At 42.8% G+C, this 9,310-nt stretch overlaps 1 long non-coding RNA gene across 1 annotated transcript; it reads left to right on the forward strand.

Annotated features, from left to right (window-relative positions):
* Positions 1-769: 769 nt before the first annotated feature.
* LOC147981702 (uncharacterized) lies at positions 770-1,974 on the forward strand. The gene is made up of 3 exons (XR_015599942.1): positions 770-1,116; positions 1,574-1,661; positions 1,800-1,974. It is a non-coding gene; the product is annotated as an uncharacterized LOC147981702 (long non-coding RNA).
* Positions 1,975-9,310: the final 7,336 nt, after the last annotated feature.

The raw sequence follows: 9,310 nt of genomic DNA on the forward strand, positions 1-9,310 counted from the left end.
ATGTATATTTATTAATGTTTTAATATTTTATACATTTTGAAATTCAGGAACATATTTTGAATTTGTTATTTGTTCAATTCGTAAAAAAATGAAAATTTGAATATTTTTAACAATTCGCTGATATTTTTCGAAATCCATAATAGTTTGTTTTTTTACCATTTTTTTTAAAAAAAAATCACAGACTTTGTTTCTTCTAAAACAACGGACCAGTAGCAGCAGAAAAAGGGGAAAGAAAAGCAGCGTGCAGCGAGCTGATCGGTGAGCAAACGACGCGAACTGACAAGACTACTAGGCCGCGGCCTATGCGCACACCGTGTGTGCGCGATACCCGCAAGTTATCTATACTTATATTATATATTATTATATATACTATTAAATTATTGGTATATTATATATTTATATATATATATTACTTTATCTGTAAACTAATATAAGAGCGTTTAGATCACTACTTTAATATTCTAAACGCTCTTATATTAGTTTACGTAGGGAGTATTAAACAATCAAACTAATTCTTTCTTAAAGTCACCCCCCAAATGTACACAGCCTAATTACCATTGTCAGATTAGCCCCACTGTATAAAATCTAATGGTTACAATTAATTTAATCTCGAGCTATGTGTGCAATTAGCAATTTTATAGGACTGAACGCGCTCCACCCGCAAAGGAATATTCCACGCGCGTCGGCATACTACGCTTCATCAACGCAAAAGGCCTTTCCAAATCGCAACAACCACGTCCAACTAAAAAAGAAACAAATCGCAATTACCATGTTACCAGGCAGGCGTTCCTTCCCTCCCCTACCTCCTCCCCGTCTCTTCGCCGATGGAGGGCGCCCCGGGGCGAATCTAGGGCCAGCCCCAAGGAGGGCGACGGCGGGGCACCTGGTTCCTGTCAGCTTGGCGCAGGCGAGCGACGAGCGCTTGGTGCAGCGGCGCTAAGGCATGGGCTACGGTGCGCAAGAGCGTCGCCGGCGCGAGTTATTGCCTGGCTTAACGGTGAGGCTGGCAGGGCACCATGATGCGATCTGACCACCCCCCGCCTTGCTTTCGCCGGATGCGGCTTCTCTCCACTCCTCATGCATCCGCCATGTCTGCCGATTCGTCACACGCCCATGGTAATATACTGACTCTTCCTTTCTTCAATCAACATTTTTTCTGTTCAGTGAATTTTGGAGAAGAAGACGTTTCCATTCGCAATTGTAATGTATGGGAGAAGGAACTGAAGAACAATACATGAACTAATCTCTGTAAATTTCATATTACATGACGACAGATGCATCAATTTTTAGATAAAAGTGAAACAAATCCTACTTAATTAATAGATGCAAATTACAAGATAGCAAGACATGAACTACTTGATGTGGATATGGACAGTATTATAGGATGGACAGTGCAAATCCTTTGCTGGACTTCCGCGTCCAAGCGATATAGGATGTTCAACAAATAACATGACTGGAATAAACTTTTGGCTCGCTGAACTTTTGAGACCTAACTTACAAATTTATATATAGTTTGGTAATATATAGAAGAAATGAACTTTTGGCTTGCTGAGCTTGGTGTTTCTTTTTGCAGCATGATGATTTCAGAAGTACAATCAAATGGAAGGCTGGAGGAAGATTTTTGAAATGGCAAAGTCGCCAGCAAGGACATGAGACATGAGGTAATAATCATTCTTCTATGTGTTTCCATCTGCTATTAGATTGTACTATTCTCTTTGCAACATGATGATTTCAGAAGTACAGTCTATCATGGTGTTTGTTTTGCTCTTGAGATATATGAAAATTGGACATATATGCAGGTCTGACTTGTTTCTTCATAGGGGACAAAGGTGTCCTCTTCATAATGGTCAGGGACAGAACTTCCAGCTTGACATATTTGGGTTTTAACTATCTCTTTTGTTTTTTGCCTTCACTGTTATTGCTTTTCTCAGATATCTTATTTCTTAAAGTCAGACTCCAATGTTTTGTTTTGGATATGCGCATTTCATATTAGTCAAGACGTGCATTGACCATTGATCCTTACTTTAGAGGCTTTAGTAATTACCTCAGTTTTATACGATTAACAAGGTATCAATATTCTTCTCCTTCAGCTATGTATAGTCAGGATTCACAAGTAAGGAGAAGAGGCAAGAGGCTATTGATGGAATCATTTCTTTGTTGTTTGTCTTGTTTCGTGACATTCAGTAGCATTATAATTAGCAAATTGCGAGTGAGTTTGCCTGCTTTGCTATATTCGGAAGTTCTCTACATGCAGTGGTTACTGATTGTGAGGGTCACTATTTTTATTTGGTACTTGGGTTGATTTAGCTGAGAATGATTCACATACTTGAAACTTTTTATATAGGACATGATAATAGCATGTTGGTTAGGGTAAGAATATCTTTTCTGATCCCTATTTGGTTCAGTTGACATCTTTTAGTACGATGTATGTGTAGCACATCCTTAAATATCTGTAGCCTCGATATCATCAGTCAACTATGTGACGTGCACCTTCTGCTTGAGCAGATGAACCAGCCACTGCCCTAGATGTTGCGCCGTGCTCCAGTCCTGTTCTGCTGGTTCTAACCAAGCACATCAAACCAAGACCGATTGCTCTATTGTTGTGATCGGGCAATACAATATTGGTATATATATATGCCTTATATAGTGCCTTTTTGCATTACTTTTGTTATATCTGTGGACTGTGCACATGAGTTTCTTCTTATCTTTACTCATTAATTTTCATTCTATTTCAAGGTCGGTAGCTTCCCTCATCTTGGTTCTTGTTTTAGGGTTCAAGCCGAGTGAATATTATTTGTGATCCAAATGACTGGTTTTAGGTATCAACTTGACATATGTGTGTAGCCCCCCCCCCCCCCCCCCCCCCTCTATTTCCTCATTCTCTGATTCTTTGGGTCATTTAAGAACTTCTGATGGGTTAATATATTTGCTGTACAGTGTCGATGATGCTCTAGGACACCTCCCACATTAGTTCTCTACTGCAATCATTCAACCACCCGACAAGATGGACGTCTTTGTGCTCTCCCACCATTATTTAACCTGATAAAGTCACCCATAAGCACAGTATGCCCCAACTTTTTTTCTTTTTCCAAATTCATTATTTTGGATTATCGGTTGTCCTTTACTGCTATCAATCCATGGCAAGAAGTAATGCAACTAAACTACTTCTCCGAGTTTGGTGGGCAGTAAATCAATAGGATTATTGCCGCATAGTTGATTATCTGATGTAATAGTGTGTTTATGGTCAGATAATTCTCGCACTGGTTATTTGAATAATAAATGTAGAATTTGGCGTGTTATGTACCTCATCGAGCAAGTACTTATTCTTGATATGCCACCCATATATATTTTAAGTTAGTTGTTTTAGTTGGACTGATAATTTGGTAATGCAGACAAAACACATAATGATTGGGTACATTGAAAAGCATTTTCAAAAGGCATAGGGTGATTTACTTCATGTTAGCAGTAAAATAACCTTTCACTGTCATGATGTCATCAGTTTACAAAGTGTGCAACCTGCCCTGCATGCTAATGTCTCGGTTTTTGTGTGCTACTATGTTTACTGTCTACGTTGGCGATGAGGCAGGGAAGGTAAGTGGGGCTAACCTGCTGGCCGGAGTAAAAATAATGACCAAGTTTTTCATTAATGTTTGAGGGGCGTATGGTCTTGGTGCTGCTTAAGCTTGGCCATATGGCTATCAATGTAGGTGTTTCTTGAGTCGTTGTCATCTTCTTCGCCACCGGTTTGGTAACCATCTCGGCTTCCTTCTCTGCTCCTGCATATGTGTCATGTTTGTAACGAGAAATGGAGAGCAAGTTAGAGAAGTTAGTAATTATTGATAATAATAATGTGATGCAGAAATGCATGTTAGCTACACAGCTGTTCCCAGTAAGGAATTATTTTACAATAGAAATGCATATATTGTGGATTCATGACTAAACAAGTTTGCATGCACATCCCTGAAAATACAGCAGAGCCTTCAATCTTGAAGAGTTATGAATTCTTCAGGTGTTGCTTTGGAAATGAATGTCATTTGAATGCTTGCTTAATGTAGGTGTATATGTAAGATCTGAAACTGATCAATACTATTTCTAATATGAAATTTGGGCATATAAATGGCTCTTAATTATATATAGAATTAAAAATGAATGTACGGTAGCAGCATATGTTCAGGTTGAGGGTACGAAACGACGTGCGTTTTCACATATATAATTGTAATATTAGTTGAGACGCGCGTTGCACGTGCACGTTTACTAGTAGTGCTTAATAGTGCTTAAAGAGCTGTAGAGGAGCTCTGGCACTGTGCTGCCACTTGGTTTCGGGTTTCCTCTTCGGTGTGTGCCGGAACTGGAAGGTAACACTAGTCATAGTCGAAAATGCAATGGCGTGTTCCTGCTTGCCTGCACACGTTATCGCGAGGCGTCCATTCTTGGCGGATCATTTAAAATCTATAAGCTGGACAGAAGAGCCAACGTCTACGGTGCGTGCAGACGGACAAGTAAAGGCCCAGAGATGGCGTTTGGACACTGTACCAACGATGGGATTTGGCATTAACTACAATTTATTTATTTTCTATTGTTTGCTAACAACTTCTTCCTAAATCTAGGAATGATTAATTAAGCCATTTTATTTGTTTCCAATTGCGAGGATCAATGCTTCTGAACCAAGACAATTACTTCCGAAAAAGATTTGCTTCGTACGAACCGGGATCATTTGCTTCCTATAATTTTCTTCGCTTCCTAAGAGGTTTTCAGTCGTGTGGAATTTTTTTGTTTGCTTCATGCACTCTATTTTACTAAACAAGAACGTTGGTTTCCAAAAAACATTTTGCTTGGTACGAACCGGGATTGTTGCTTCTTACAAAAAAATTGGTACGAACCGGGATTGTTTGCTTCATAAAATTTTCTTTGCCTCCTAAAAAGCTTTCAGTCGTGAGGATTATTTTTGTTTGCTTCGTACGCTGTTTTCAATCGTGGAGCTCCTTGCTTGAAAAACTTCAGTTTGGTTTATTTTTTGTTTTTGACTGTCCTTGCAGTTCCAACAACTTCAGTTTTAAAAATATGTTCCATGCGACCAGAGGATTGTTTTCAAGTGCTTGCTCCAACAGAATTAAAATTTATTTCCATCAGACATTAGTAAATTAGAACTTGCTTCAGAAGAAAATACAGTTTGCTTCAAAGGAATTCTGAATTTGCTTCCATAAGTTGCTTCAAACAACATGAATGGATTATATGTTTTTGTCATCTCTACACAATACAAGTCACAACCGAGAGAGGTCGCGCATCCTTCCATGTCCAGATTGTCTAAGCATTTTTCACTCTCTCCCATACTGATTGGTGGTCCAACTTGACTTTGATGGCAAAAGGAAGAGTAGAACCATCGAATTCAAAAAATGTTCATGATTTTATAGAATGTTTGAAAATCTGTAAAAATGTTCACGAATTTGAAAAATGTTCACAGTTTCAGATATGTCCACGAGTTAAAAAAAATCATGGTTTTCAAAAATTGTTCATGATTTCACGAAAATGAGAGTGATAGTGTATCTTGATGATGCAGAAAAATGTGGTCATGGCCATTGAACATTATGATTTTTATTCTTCCGTCACAATGCACGGGCCGTTTTGCTATAACTACGAAAGAAGGACAAATTTGGAGTGTCGGATTTTCGTTACATCGATGATGAAGGAATGGTCTGGAGTCTTAACAAATTATAGAAACAAAGCGTCTCCCACTAGGTGTCATTAGCGAATTGAGGTATTTATGTAGCTCATACGCACTATACCTGTAAGTTAAGTTTGCATTGTGCTATGTGTGTATTTAGCAGTCACTAGTAAGCGTGCACGTGCAACGCACGTATCATAATCTATAACCACTACATCTATTTTTTTAGTTATTTATTTACTGAGACATTTAAGATATCTTTCATAAAGTATTCCATGAAATTTAACATCTAGAGAGCACAAGATGACCTGCACGATTAAGAAATTTGATAGGTTCACTAACAGATCAATAAAAATCTGAATACTTTTATAAAATTATCAATATGGTCAGAAGTGAACGTTTATTTAAACCATTGTGTCTGTGTTAAAAGAATCAAGCCACACAGCCAAATCGGACATATCCAGAAAAAATGAAACTGGACAACGTCCAACACTAAATATAGACAAAATGACCAAAAGGGTAATTGATAAACAAAAATTGGACAACGCCCTATATTTATTTTGAAACTGCTTTGTGGACGAAACTACACACATGAAATACAGCAACACTCATACCCAACGGATGGACTGGTGCTGCTGCCGTGCATGGATGGTGTGATCTTTAGAGCATTTATAGTCGGGCACCCAAAACCCCTCTAAAATGCCCGGATGGCCACTTGGTCACTGATCGGTTACAAAATTTCGACCCAGCCGGGCGCCTTAAACGGGCCTCAAATGTCTGGGCTGACCGGCATCCCACATATCCAACCCAAATATGGGGCGGATATGGGGGCGTCCGGGCGCGCCCACCACATCGGACTGACGGAGGGGTCCCATGCGGATTTCACAGTGGAAACCCGGCAGTCCGAAACTCGTCTCCTCCGTTGGACCGATGGCGCTGCATGGCTCCACTCCGGCGGGCCGCGTAGTGCCTACCCCGACTATTTAAGTCGACCGGCGACCCCCAACCCTAGCCCATCCACCTCGTCCCTCACCCGAGTCCTTCCGCGTCCTCTCACACGCTCTCCGGTATCGCCATGGTCCGACGCAAGATCACGACGTACGTTATGCTGACGCGGACCGCCGGAGGCAGATCGCGGAGGAGATCTTCGCCCGCATTGCTGTCGGGCTGCCTCCAGACTCATCAGAGGAACAGGGGGAGGAGGAGCAGTAGGAGCCGAAGGAGGAGGGAGAGAAGCTACCGGAGCCGATGGAACTGGCGGATCTGGAGGAGGAGGAGGAGGCGGAGCAACCTGCTCCAGGGTTCGACATGGCGTAGACGAAGTTCGCCATCGCCCAAGCCGTTGAGATGGCGGAGCAGCATGCCAACCTGGAGTCCATCTAGGATGAGGCCTATGTAGAGGCCAACTGGAACTTCCTCCGACAGGAGCAAGCAGCGTCCGACGCGTTCTTCACCGAACTTGACATGGAGATAGAGGAGGAGGCCGGAGCAGAGTAGCTGGAGGCGTCGGAGCTGGAGCTGCCGTCAATGTATCCGGAGCCGGGCACAGAGATTGCCGACATGACGAGTAGTAGCTAGATCATCTACGTAGTACGTAGGTTTCTAGTTTGCATGCTTTTGTATGGATTTGATAATGTAGTATCGATGACTGAATGTAATTGTGTTAATTTGAAGGGTAACTGTTCAGTCTCCGCGGATGCTTTCGGGTCTGTCACAGAAAACATTTTTCACTCTCTCTGTCAGGACCCCGATTCTAAGTCACATCGATCTAGCCTGTAACACCTCATATCACTTTGCGGCCTCACGCACGGTATTCCCACGGGTGTCGCCTTACCATGGCCCGGAACCGTTTGCGCCTTTTGGCTCACGTATATGATAGTGTCGCTAGCATCCATATGACAGAGAACCCGGGCCGACATGACTAGTCGTGAACCCAAAGTGGCACTAACTTACGAGGACAGGCATACATGAATCAACATCGAGCATGTCGGTCAGCAGCGTGCGAATCCGGGCTATAGCACTGGGCTAACAGGACTCCGGTGAACCGGGCTGTAGCAGACTAGGCAGGACTCTGGATGTCACCGCGTGACATTTCCCCGAAGGGACAGGCATAGGAATGAAGTGAATCACATGCCGGCCAGTCAAGTGTTCCGGAGCAGTAGTGCTGGGCTAGCAGGACTCCGGTGAACCGGGCTATAGCGGACTACTATGGCTTATGGAAGCACAAGACTACATTTCCCCATAAGAGCAGCTACCAAGGATAAACAACTAGGTTGTCGGATCCCACACATACCAAGCATTTCAATCATACACACAATATGCTCGATATGTGTGAATACAACATGGCATCACAACATAACTCTACGACTCAAGTATTTATTCATTAGGCTACGAAGAGCCAGATATTACAGACATGAGTCTCATGACCCAACATTCAGAGCATACTAGACAAAGCACATGCGGAAGCTTAACATGTCTGAGTACAGACTTCTACAAATGAAAAAGGCTGAGAAGCCTGACTATCTACAAGACCCTGCTGAGGGCACAAGATCGTAGCTGAGGTAACAAGCTAAACGACGAAGTCCACGTGGAACTACTAGCGAGACTGACGTCTGTCTGCAAAAACATAAAATAGGCAAACGTGAGTACAAATGTACCCAGCAAGACTTACATCAGAACTGACTACATATGCATCGGTATCAACAAAGAGGGGTAGTGGAGTTTAATTGCATCAAGCCAGCTTTGACTCAGTGGCTAACCTGAACTATGACTGCAAGCAACTCTTTTGAGGTGGCGCACACGAGTCAACATATTCACCATACCAATACACCACTATGGATCTGCCCCCGTCTCCTTGTGAGAACACCATCCATAGCACTCACACTTATCTTGCGCATTTTAGAGTATCCACTTTCACTTGTCTATGAACTATGCAAGGGGTCCAAGTATCCATATCTGAGGAATCCGGCTATTCGAATAGATAATGATAACCCTGTAGGGGTGCACTTCTTCACACGCGCTCTCGCCACTTACCACCATGTACACATCGTGTATCTCGGCAACCTTCAAGCAGAAGCCTGGCGAGGGAGTCGGCCATGACCTGACTAACCGACAAGTCTCTAGTCCAGGTTTATCGCCTATTCGGGTTCCATCCGCAAGGAGATCCGGCCGGGGTGTCGCTCACGACCCCAAACGATGTGAGCAGGGTTCCCAAGCCCACCATCCGGGTGCCACTTGGTACACCGTGCCACTGTGCCTAGTCTGTCCCAAGCCCACCTGTACCGGGTGCCACTTGGTAGACTACTTACACTACCTACAAACACCAGAAACTAGTTGCAACTCCTGGACAGAGATCAGGTTGATTAATAAGTCGAGAGGGGCACTTAAGCATTCCAATGTGTGGTAGTAACTGTTCATGGATCACCAAACACAGAACTCAGTTCCTGAGGACGGCTGCAATGAGACAACCCACCATGTACTCCTACATGGCCTCTCACCGCTACCTTTACCAAATCGTGTTCACACACTTAGCTCACACACAGTAGGACATGTTCATCACCATTCCAATTCATCCCCGATGAATCAGACCTGACTCAACTCTAAGCAGTAGCAGGCATGACAAACAAGCATGAATGAGTAGGAACACCA

Source organism: Triticum urartu, chromosome 3A, assembly GCF_056163025.1.
Source record: "Triticum urartu cultivar PI428250 chromosome 3A, HENAU_Tu73, whole genome shotgun sequence".
NCBI classification, from domain to species: domain Eukaryota; kingdom Viridiplantae; phylum Streptophyta; class Magnoliopsida; order Poales; family Poaceae; genus Triticum; species Triticum urartu.